The sequence below is a fragment of the Lygodium microphyllum genome, chromosome 27 (genome assembly GCF_053477565.2).
Source record: "Lygodium microphyllum isolate KBCC chromosome 27, Lygodium_microphyllum_v1.1.10, whole genome shotgun sequence".
Taxonomy (NCBI): domain Eukaryota; kingdom Viridiplantae; phylum Streptophyta; class Polypodiopsida; order Schizaeales; family Lygodiaceae; genus Lygodium; species Lygodium microphyllum.
In genome coordinates this window covers 64,956,558-64,967,088 of record NC_141161.1, presented here as the reverse complement: position 1 = coordinate 64,967,088, position 10,531 = coordinate 64,956,558, and positions in this window count along the sequence as shown.

The window sequence follows — 10,531 nt, the reverse complement described above, 5'->3', positions numbered from 1 at the left end:
TGGTAAGTTTAAAGAATGGCTAACACTTGTTGAGAATGAAACATGGAAAATTATGAAGAAATTTAGAATAGATGGTGGTGGTGAGTTCAACACAAAGGAGTTTGAAGACTTTTGCAAGAGCAAAGGGATCAAGCATTAATTGACGACGTCTCACACACCTCAGCAGAACGGTGTTGTGGAACGCAGAAATCGCACCATTGTGGAGATGGCAAGATGCATGATAAAGGGATTGCCTAACCATTTTTGGGTTGAAGCTGTTAATAATGCAGTCTACATTTTAAATCAAAGCTACACAAAGGCTCTCAAGGGAAAAACACCTCATGAGGCTTACACTGATAAGAAACCATCGGTCTCACACCTCAAAATTTTTGGATGTGAATGTTATGCACATATTCCAGATGAGAAGATAAATAAGTTACAACCAAAAAGCAGAAAATGTATCTTCTTGGGCTATAGTGATGAGCAGAAGGCTTACAAATTATATGACCAAGAGGCAAAGAAGATCATCGTGAGCCGTGATGTGGTATTCAAGGAGCAGCTACATACAGTGGAGGAGGAGAATGCAAGTTCTTCCACTTTATCATCAAGCAAAGAAGTAGTCCACTATGAACCTGTCCCGAGAGCTGTCCCTATTCTTAAGGAGGAGGAAGCATCATCTTCAGATGATGAGGAAAAAGTTCGCCAACTTGATATCACCCCACTGGAAAAGCTATTGCCGTGTTGGGTGAAGCAGCTCTATGACCACAATAATCCTATGGCCACATCTGTTGAGGAGAAGGCAGACAAACCAAGGAGGTCTCAGAGAATAGAGGAGCAAAGGAGGGATTCTGCTTACGTAGTCAATATGGCCTTGATGATTGAAATTATGAGAGAAGTAGAGGAGCCAATTGACTTCGAAGAAGTGTTGAGATTCAGCAATCACACTCACTAAGCAGCCTCTTTGTATGGAGCTTCAGGGCTAAGGACATGTAGGCTTACCTATCCCATATGCACAGTGGTGCCTACTGTAGTTTCCTACTTTCCTATAAAGTATTGTACTTGATTCCTTTTCTTAATGCAATGATAGTACTCTTTTCTTTTCAGTGAAGTGTCAATGTCATTGTCCACATACACAAGATTGTGTTTATGAGTCCAAGTCTCAATCTTGGAACCTAATTCACTTGTGTAACAAACAGTGTCTTTGTCTTCTCCATCATGAGTCCACACTTCTCCTTCCATCCACCATAACTCACTGCCATGTCCTAGATCCCGTATCTTTAACATGGTATCAGAGCACAGATGGGCATGGCACTACTCCTCCAACTCCAGTTCACTCTCATCTAGCTCAGTTTGAGCTTAGTCTAGCTCAGGCCAAGTCTAGGACCTCATCTCCTACTCTTTGTTCTCACTGCCCTGCTTGGCAGCCATAGCTACACAACACATACCCTGCTTTGAACACTTATATCTCCTCATAGAGACCATATCTCTTCACGATTCCTTCTAGGGGAATCTCCCCAACACAAGGTTCTCCTCGCTGGCACCTCACACCTAAGCATTATACACCCTGGAGTTCAGCATTGTCAATCTTCTCTGCTTCTGATTTGGGCGTCCTCCATAGCCAATAGGACCCAGCTCACTTGAAGCTTCTTGATCTCCCTCCACAGATAGAATTTCAACACAATTTTTCTGGAGAAATATTCCTTGGCTCAGGGCACTGCCTCTTGTCACTTTAAACACCAACATTGGTGATCTACAGCCCTGGCATTGCAGAAATTCGATGTCGCTGCCTAGATCTGCGCCGTGTCTGTTCGAGCCCCCTGCGTGCGCCGTGCTGTCTGCGATCTGGATGATTTCCATGGGGCTTTGATAGCCCTTGATATAAGCTTCCTAGACATGTAGATTTTTTTGAAAATGATCAACTACAAGTCCTGCAATCTGGAAAAAACCAGGCCCCTGTCCCAGAAACCCTAATTCCACCATAGCCAAAATCTCTCAAGCTTCTTTTTTTCTCATTTTTCTCACTCCTGACACTAAATCAAGCTAAAGCCCATTCTAATCCATTGACCCAGCATCAAATCAAGGAGGGGAAGGATATGAGAAGATTGAAGAACGATCGAACAATCCCGAACAAGAAGAATCAAGCTCAACATCAACATTGACATAGTGTGTTTTCACAGTGTCATTACCTGTGTCTCTTGACACATTGTAATCTGCTCTTCTACTGATAAAATCTCAAAATTTTGTTGATTTGCTACTGATCTTGCAACCTCAACATGGGAAAAGACTCTCCAAATGCTCGATTCAAAGGAGTCGGGTTTCACACTTGGCAAACCCACATCAAGCTCATCCTGATGAAGAAGGGTCTTTGGGCCATCACAAATGGCAAAGAGAAGAAACCTCGAGATGCGGACCTTGCAGTTACTTGGCAGAAGAATGATGACAAGGCACAAGCCATCATCAAACTGGAATTGGATGATAGCTACATCCATCATGTGGATGCCTGTGACACGTCCCATGACACTTGGGATAAATTGGATACCTTATTTGGTGCACAGTCAAAGCCGTCTAAGTATGGTCTATTAATTGAATTTTTTCGACTTGATATGAAGCCTCATACATCCTTGGCATCTCATTTGAACTATATGGAAAGCCTACTTACTCAACTTGCAGGAATAAAGCTAAAAATGGATGAAGATGTTTGTATTGGTGTCTTGTTAAAAAGTCTGCCTCCTGCCTATGATAATGTATCAACCACTCTAACCAATATGCCTGATCCTCAACTTGTTGATATTAAAGCCTCCCTGCTAGAGGAAGAAAAGAAACTTAAAAGCAAAGAAGAGCCTAGCACTTCAAAGGATGAACAAATGTTATATGTAAGCAACAGATACAAAGGAAAAAAGGAACCGCTCTTCTGTGACTTTTGCAAAAGGGCTGGACATACTGAGAAGTTCTGTCATGCTAGGAAGAGGTCCCAAAAGGCCTATCTTGCAGCTGTGAAAGAAGAAGAAGACCATGGACCAAAAGATGAAGATGAAGATGAAGATGAAGACCACCAGGATTGGAAGGACAAGACTCATCAGTCCTTCTACTCTCATTACTCTGATAGATTGTTTTAAAAGCCTTGTGTTTCCTTGCCCTAATGCTTCTTGCCATAAGCTTTGTAAACTCCTCATGTAACTTGGCATTACAGTCCCTGTACACTTTGTGAGGCCCCTATTACAGCCTCTGGTTGTACATCATGTTTTGATGCCCACACTTAGCCTTTTCTGCGACAGTCTCTGGTGTCTACCATGTTTGTGGTGTGCCCACACTTTGCAGGTGGTTCTCATTACAGCCTCTACACACTTTGTGCCTTTCTAGTTGTGATTGAGGAGGGGTGTTGAGATTCAGCAATCACACTCACTAAACACCCTCTTTGTATGGAGCTTCAGGGCTAAGGACATACAGGCTTACCTATCCCATATGCACAGTGGTGCCTACTGTAGTTTCCTACTTTCCTATAAAGTATTGTACTTACTTCCTTTTCTAAATGCAATGATAGTACTCTTTTCTTTTCAGTGAAGTGTCAATGTCATTGTCCACATACACAATATTGTGTTTATGAGTCCAAGCCTCAATCTTGGAACCTAATTCACTTGTGTAACAAACAATGTCTTTGTCTTCTCCATCATGAGTCCACACTTCTCCTTCCATCCACCATAACTCACTGCCATGTCCTAGATCCCGTATCTTTAACAAGAAGCACTTTCAGATCCAACATGGAAGGAATCTATGCAAGCCGAGTATAACAACATAATGAAGAATGACACTTCATAGCTAGTGGATTGACCAGCAAAGCGAAAGGTTATTGGCACCAAGTGGCTCTGGAAGGTAAAGTACAAGGCTGATGGTACCTTAGAAAAGTACAAAGCTAGACTGGTTGCATAAGGATTTTCACAGGTTGAAGGGTTCGATTTTCAAGAGTCATTTGCCCCAATTGCCAGAATGACCACTATTTGTATAGTACTTGCAGTGGCCGCCCACAAGCAGTGGCCAGTTTACCAAATGGATGTTAAATCAGCGTTCTTAAATGGTGACCTCAAGGAGGAGGTGTACATGGCTCAGTCACCAGGATTTGAGGCCCCCCATTCTGAGAACAAAGTGTGTAAGTTGAAGAAGGCTTTGTATGGGTTGAAAAAATCCCCTAGAGCATGGTACCAACGGATAGATAAGTCATTTTTAAGCTTAAACTTCAAAAGATGTGCCTCAGATGCTAATTTGTATGTTTATAAAGATGGTGAAAAGCCTGTAGTGATTCTTCTATATGTGGATGACCTTCTTATTATAGGTGACTATGAAGATACGATCAACCAAACTTGAAAGGCTTTGAGTTCTAAGTTTGAAATGATAGACTTGGGCTTGCTCATTACAAGATATAGGCTTTATACCGACATTAAATGCGACGAAAATGTAAATAAAGAAATTTGCCCCCGTTGTCGCAAAAAGCGTTGTGCCATAGAATAGTTGGTATTAGCATCGTTATCAACGTCGCTATTTATGTCGGTATTAGCACCGCATTTGTGACGCTGATACCGACACAAATAATGATGTTGATAATGACGCTTTGCGACGCTAATAACGACGCCAATAACGACGCGTGTAGTAAAATTGCGACACTAATAGCGATGGTAACATGAATTATTTTTTGTGACAGGGCAGCTTGCAATGTGTACAATGCTCGTGTAGATAAAGACAAAGTGTACTTAAATCATAACACTGATACATGAAATAAATACATGATTTCATAATGAAAGCGACTGGTACAATCATGGCAAGATATCACTACTACATAGAAAATGTTTACACAGATATCATTACTGCATAGAAAATGTTTACACAGATATCACACAATCATGGCAAGATATCACTACTACATACAAAATGTTTATACAGATCATGTGACCAAAAAAGAAGAGTGTGTGAGCTCCAAGGATCCAAGGGCGAGCTATAGATCATCCCATTTGAAAGCTCATCCTGTTGCAAAGAAGCATTGAACAGGCTCTGCAAAAAAAGAAACAACTACAGATCAGTCCACCATATAATAATGCATTCTAATTAAACATGGTAACTACGGATAAGAAAGATGAGTGACTTACAGGGCCGTCGCATCCATACAATCGGTCGATCAATACAGTGAGACCGTGCCTATTTGCATATCGAGTCTCAAGGCCGGTCGGATCACGATTTGTAATGGAGTGCTGCAAAGGAAACAAAATACTAATGGTTAGAAACAGGATTGTCAGTACAAAGGATATTGCAAAAAAATAAGCAAGCAAAACAAAAAAAAAGCTTACAAAGTCCTCTAGATATGTCCTATGGCTGCCACTCCCAAGATGATGGACCACTCTGGCCTCTAGTCGCACCCTCGTCGCCTCGCCCTGCTGTCTCCAATGTCCTGGAGAATTTGTAGCCTCCTCCCTCTTAGTCGACACCAGTCGTCCACGTCTAGCCACTCGGGCTTTACAGCCCCACTCTTGAGTGCCTTGCATGCGTTCGATCTTCTATATGATATATATGTACACATGCACTTCATCATCCAGTCCGTAGAAAACCTATCTGCTGCGGTTGGTCCCAGAAACTACTTATGAAAGTATGCTACTATATAGTCCTTGCTTCCCTCCAGTATGTTTTTCGAATGATCCAAGACGTTGTGCTAAAAAAATTGTTGGCACAACTCTCTCATGCGAGCCATCACCCTCCTCCCCTCATCATTCATGATGATGGCTCCTGACCTATCATCTCAAGGTAGGCATACCCCTCTAGGGTATGCCTAAGATGGGTCCTCTCCTACCTGCGATCAAGCTCCTGGGAATATCGAGGAGACCCCTGTACATCTGGTGTACCGACCGGGGTAGTATCTATCAGAGTAGCATCCATTGGGGTGTCACCTGCGGCGGACGATTGAGGAAAAGTCAGAGTGATTGGAGTAGATGTCCCCACAGGTGTGACAAATCCCAGAGGTGATGCAACTCCAGCAGAACGGCGAGATGAAGACACCGTGTCTGTGCCTCCACAGCAACCACTTGAGCCACGCTTTCTGAAATCGCCACGAGAGCGAGGAGTAGCACCTCTATCCCGAGCCGACCGCGGGCTCAGTGCATCCGGATCTATGCAGCATCCCCCTAACCCTGAAGCACTTCCTCTGTGTCTGGCCCAAGTTTGGAGCGTCGACCTCGTCTGCTCGAAATTGAAGTATCTGATCGTACCAAAGTACATCTAATAGAGCGACCTGACGATGTCCGAGACAGCTTCTGGTCCGCTATGTCTCTGAATCTCGCCATCTGATTTGGAGACATGCGCGTGAAGATATCTTGTAACTCCTCATCGCTCATCCCTAGACTCATCCTGATGATCTAAGTATCCACAAAGGTCACATGCGTAGACAAAAAATGATGTTAGCATAATCAATTTAAATCATACAAAGCATGGTAATATAAATCTTAGAAAAATGATCTTAGTTAAAATACATATCTTATGTACCCTTATAAGCGATTAGTCAATGAATTGAGTAAGTGGATGCTCCAAGTATGAAGTATCCTATGGTCCCATGTCAATCTCCTGACACAACTCGGCATAAACTGGAAGGTCGATAGACATGTCACCACAAAAGGATGAGTCTACCTCGTTCTCAAAGAATTCTTGGACTCTTGTATTTCCATCATTCTTACTTGATGCTGGCTCCTCTACATGCTCCAACCTTTCGGTGGTCTCCACCCCTTACAATATCGACCCCTCTATTTGCATATTATCCTCATCTATACTTAGAACATCGCTTTGATCATATACTCTCGCACTTCGGGGAGTTGAAGATATAACATACCACCATCGAGGTTGTCGGGGTTTGGATAGAAGATTACCTGTTCACAAATACGTATAAGAGAGATTTACCTATTATGACATGTACCATGTCATAATACAATTAACAAACAAATGAGTTCATGCACCTGTTCACAATGGACCAGTAACACAAATGTGTCATGTAGATCCGTCCATTTTTTTTTTGAATCTATTTTGAGAAATCCAAATGGACCTCGTTGAACTGTTGCTCTAGCTCCTTCAAGTACCACTTTGAACCACTGCACATTGAATAGTATCATGGAGAAGCTCGGTAATCCACCGTAACAATATTTTGCAAGTTTCCAAAATACTCCATCTCATCTATAACCGTGCTTGGATCCGTTGCTCATTGTCGACTCTCTTGCTCGAACCTTGCCATGATACCACAGTTTGTTGTGGAGCGCATTTTGTCTATACGCTCCACGCGAAAATGCCCTTGGCGCAACCACACTGTACTATATATTTTGTACTGTACATTGAAACACTCAATTAGTTGTCGCATATAAAATATAGATACAACAAACCCTAAACACATCATCACCTTTGGACTACATCCCCTCAAGAATTCTTACTTCTTGGTTGAGACCTCTGCCCCTTCATGAGACGCTGCGGTCAAGGCTCCATGCAACCATCGCATTGACATAAACCACGTCATCTCCTCCATGCCCTCGGGATATCGAATCGGTCGATGGCGCGTACTACGACGAAATTCAGATTGCGCTTCCTCTCGATCTTGTCTAGTTTGCTGGTACCTGGTGAGCCACGTCTCCATAGAGGCATGGTGCAACATACAAAAGCGATTCACTTTCTCCTCCATTGCAACATCCATTCTTTTTTCTACCGCATTTTCAACCACCACATCTCCAGTCAATCTATTATCATCCTTTAGCGACCATAGCATACTGTTGTTTGGATCCACCATTGGTAGCCATTGTGAAATATGCACTAGCGCCTCAGACACCAACCAACCTTCAGCCATGCTACCTTTTGGCCAAGCTCGTTGTCGCACAAAGCCTTTCAAGGTTTTCATGAAACGCTCCAAGAAGAACATCCATTGCGTATGGACATGTCTAGCAATCTTCACTTCATCTATAAGATGCATAAGAAGGTGGATTTGTATCGTGATCATGCTGTTAGACATGTATTTCTCAAAAAGACAGACCGTCTCCATTGCTCCCCACCTCACGGATTTAATAGAGGATGTCTTAATCTCCTTTTGTGAGATCCATTGCACTAGAGTCGACAACTTGTAAATGGCCCTGCGTATTTCTGGAGTAAGGCATTATGCAATCGCGATTGGTAGTACAAACTGCCACAAATGAGAAAGCATTATGAGCAACGACTATACTCCAAATAGAAAAATATGCAGGACACTTACAATCCATTCATAGTACAAACCTGACATATCTTATGCCAATCATGGGATTTTGGCCCTGATAATTGGTCATCTTTAGAAAATGCAGACATGAGAGAACGCATCATACCCATCTCAGTGCGGATAGACTTGACTATTTGCTTCACAATGCGCTTTTCTTTAGTGGACAAAACCCAAGGAGTGCGAGGTAGCTGCATGCGACCATTAGCACTTGACTGCGGTCAAAGCGCCTCCATCTTGTCTACCTCCTTCAAATCCATTCGTGCCCCTATAGTGTTTCTCTTTCTTGTGATGTGGTCCCATAGCAAGCTGCCATGTTCTTTAAAATATGCATGGGATCCAACAAGTGGTTGATTTGTAAGTGGGTCCAATATGGCAACTCATAGAAAACTGAGAACCATTGCATTCCATTTGGATGTGACTCCGCGTGGACCATTTTTAGCTCGTACTAGCTTTGGGCATTCATACGTGTTGGAGGTCATCCAAGAAAACCTTCCTTGAGTTCATGACCCTCTGGCAAGAAAGCGGCGTGCCCTTGATATACCATCTTCTTCATGGTTTGTGACCTTTAGGAGTCTAACTCTATGGCCCGCACAATGGACATGCATGATAACCTGAGGTAACCGGACTTGTCCTAACATCTCTATCCAGTGAATACAAACTTGAATGATAGATATTGGTAGACCGTCGACCATTGCGCTTGCTCATATCTTGCACGGTGACCCTCTCCTCCCACAAAATCTTAAGCTCATCGGCTAATGGACGAAGATACACATCCATATTTTTGACTTTGTAGCGAGCGGGGACGAGTAAGCTAAGGATGAGATGTCCTTTCTTCTTAGAAAGCCATGGAGGGATATTGTAGTTGACAAGGACTATAGGCCACACATTGTAAGAAGTTGAGCGCAGAATGAATGGGTTCACGCCATCCATTGCAAGACTGAGCCGAAGATTCCTTGGCTCTCGGACAAAGCTTGAGAACGTAGAGTGAATGTGGCTCCATACGCGTGAATCCACTGATATTCGTTGAATCCATCTTTGGACCTATTCTGCGCATGCCACGTTGTCAAGCTTGCCATGCCAGACGTATGAAACATGTGGTTTATACGGGGGATAAGCAGAAAGTATCTAAGAACTTTTTGAGGGATGGTTCGCCCTTGCAAGTCCTATCGATACTTGTGAGAACCACACTTTGGACATGTCTCCATAGTCTCGTATTCTCCTCAAAACAGTATGCAATCGTTGATACATGCATGGATGCTGTTGTAGTCCATGCCAAGCTTTCGTAAAACATGTCGTGCATCATCGCGAGACTCAGGCATGGTATTTGCAAGTGGTAATATATGATACTTCAGTAACTTGAAAAAAATCATAAAACACCTTGAAAAAGCACAAATGTTTTTAATGATAGTGCCGAAAAGAAATCAACGAAGTGTACGTACGAGGTACCTGATCAACTCGGTCACACTCGCATCGCTCCACCTGTATTTTGCTTGCACACTTAGAAGTTTAAGCAGTGTCTTCATGCGAGATACTCGACACCCATCATATAATTGTATGGATGCTTCCTCTCTAAGCGGATCAGAAGTCTCGACATCCATGGGAATCAATGCATTGATCATTGCCTCCATCTCATGCTCCAAGATTGTAGGTAAGTCTCGAAAGCTGTTTGTCTCCTCTGGTATTGACGGTATAGATTGGGTAGTATCTTCCAAGTGGTGGATTGGCTCAGGCACTCCATCCATCGCATGCCCACGAATTCTTCTAATTGGCTGCAAAGGGTGCACTCCTCCTTGGGACAAGATGTCACCTCTCTGGATAGAAAGTTTGATAGCCACACACAATCTTTTTGTATATGGTATTCAATTAGCTTGCGAGTATAATGTATGATTGATATTAACTTTTGTTACCATTTGGTGAAAATCCAAGATCACCTGATCAATGATCTCAGATTGAAACTCGCCGAAGCATCATATGTGTTCTATAGACAATCGATGTTTTCGTCTAATTGCTAGCTTACATTGAGAGCAAGGACATGGAACATGTTGATTAAGATACGCCTCACGATCTTGAAAATCAAGACCTTCATCGTTTTCCATTTTGTCTACGTTATAACAAACAATTTGTTTTTATTATCATTCTTTTTTTCTTTTTAAAATTGTTTGAGAAGGGACTTCTTCTCTTGTAACTTAGCAAAAATTAACGTATGTAAAGTGTCCACCCATCCATCCACAAATTAACGTATGTCGAAGTGTTTTCCGTCTCGTGGTGTTGCACCAGACCTCATCAGATCTCGCCTCT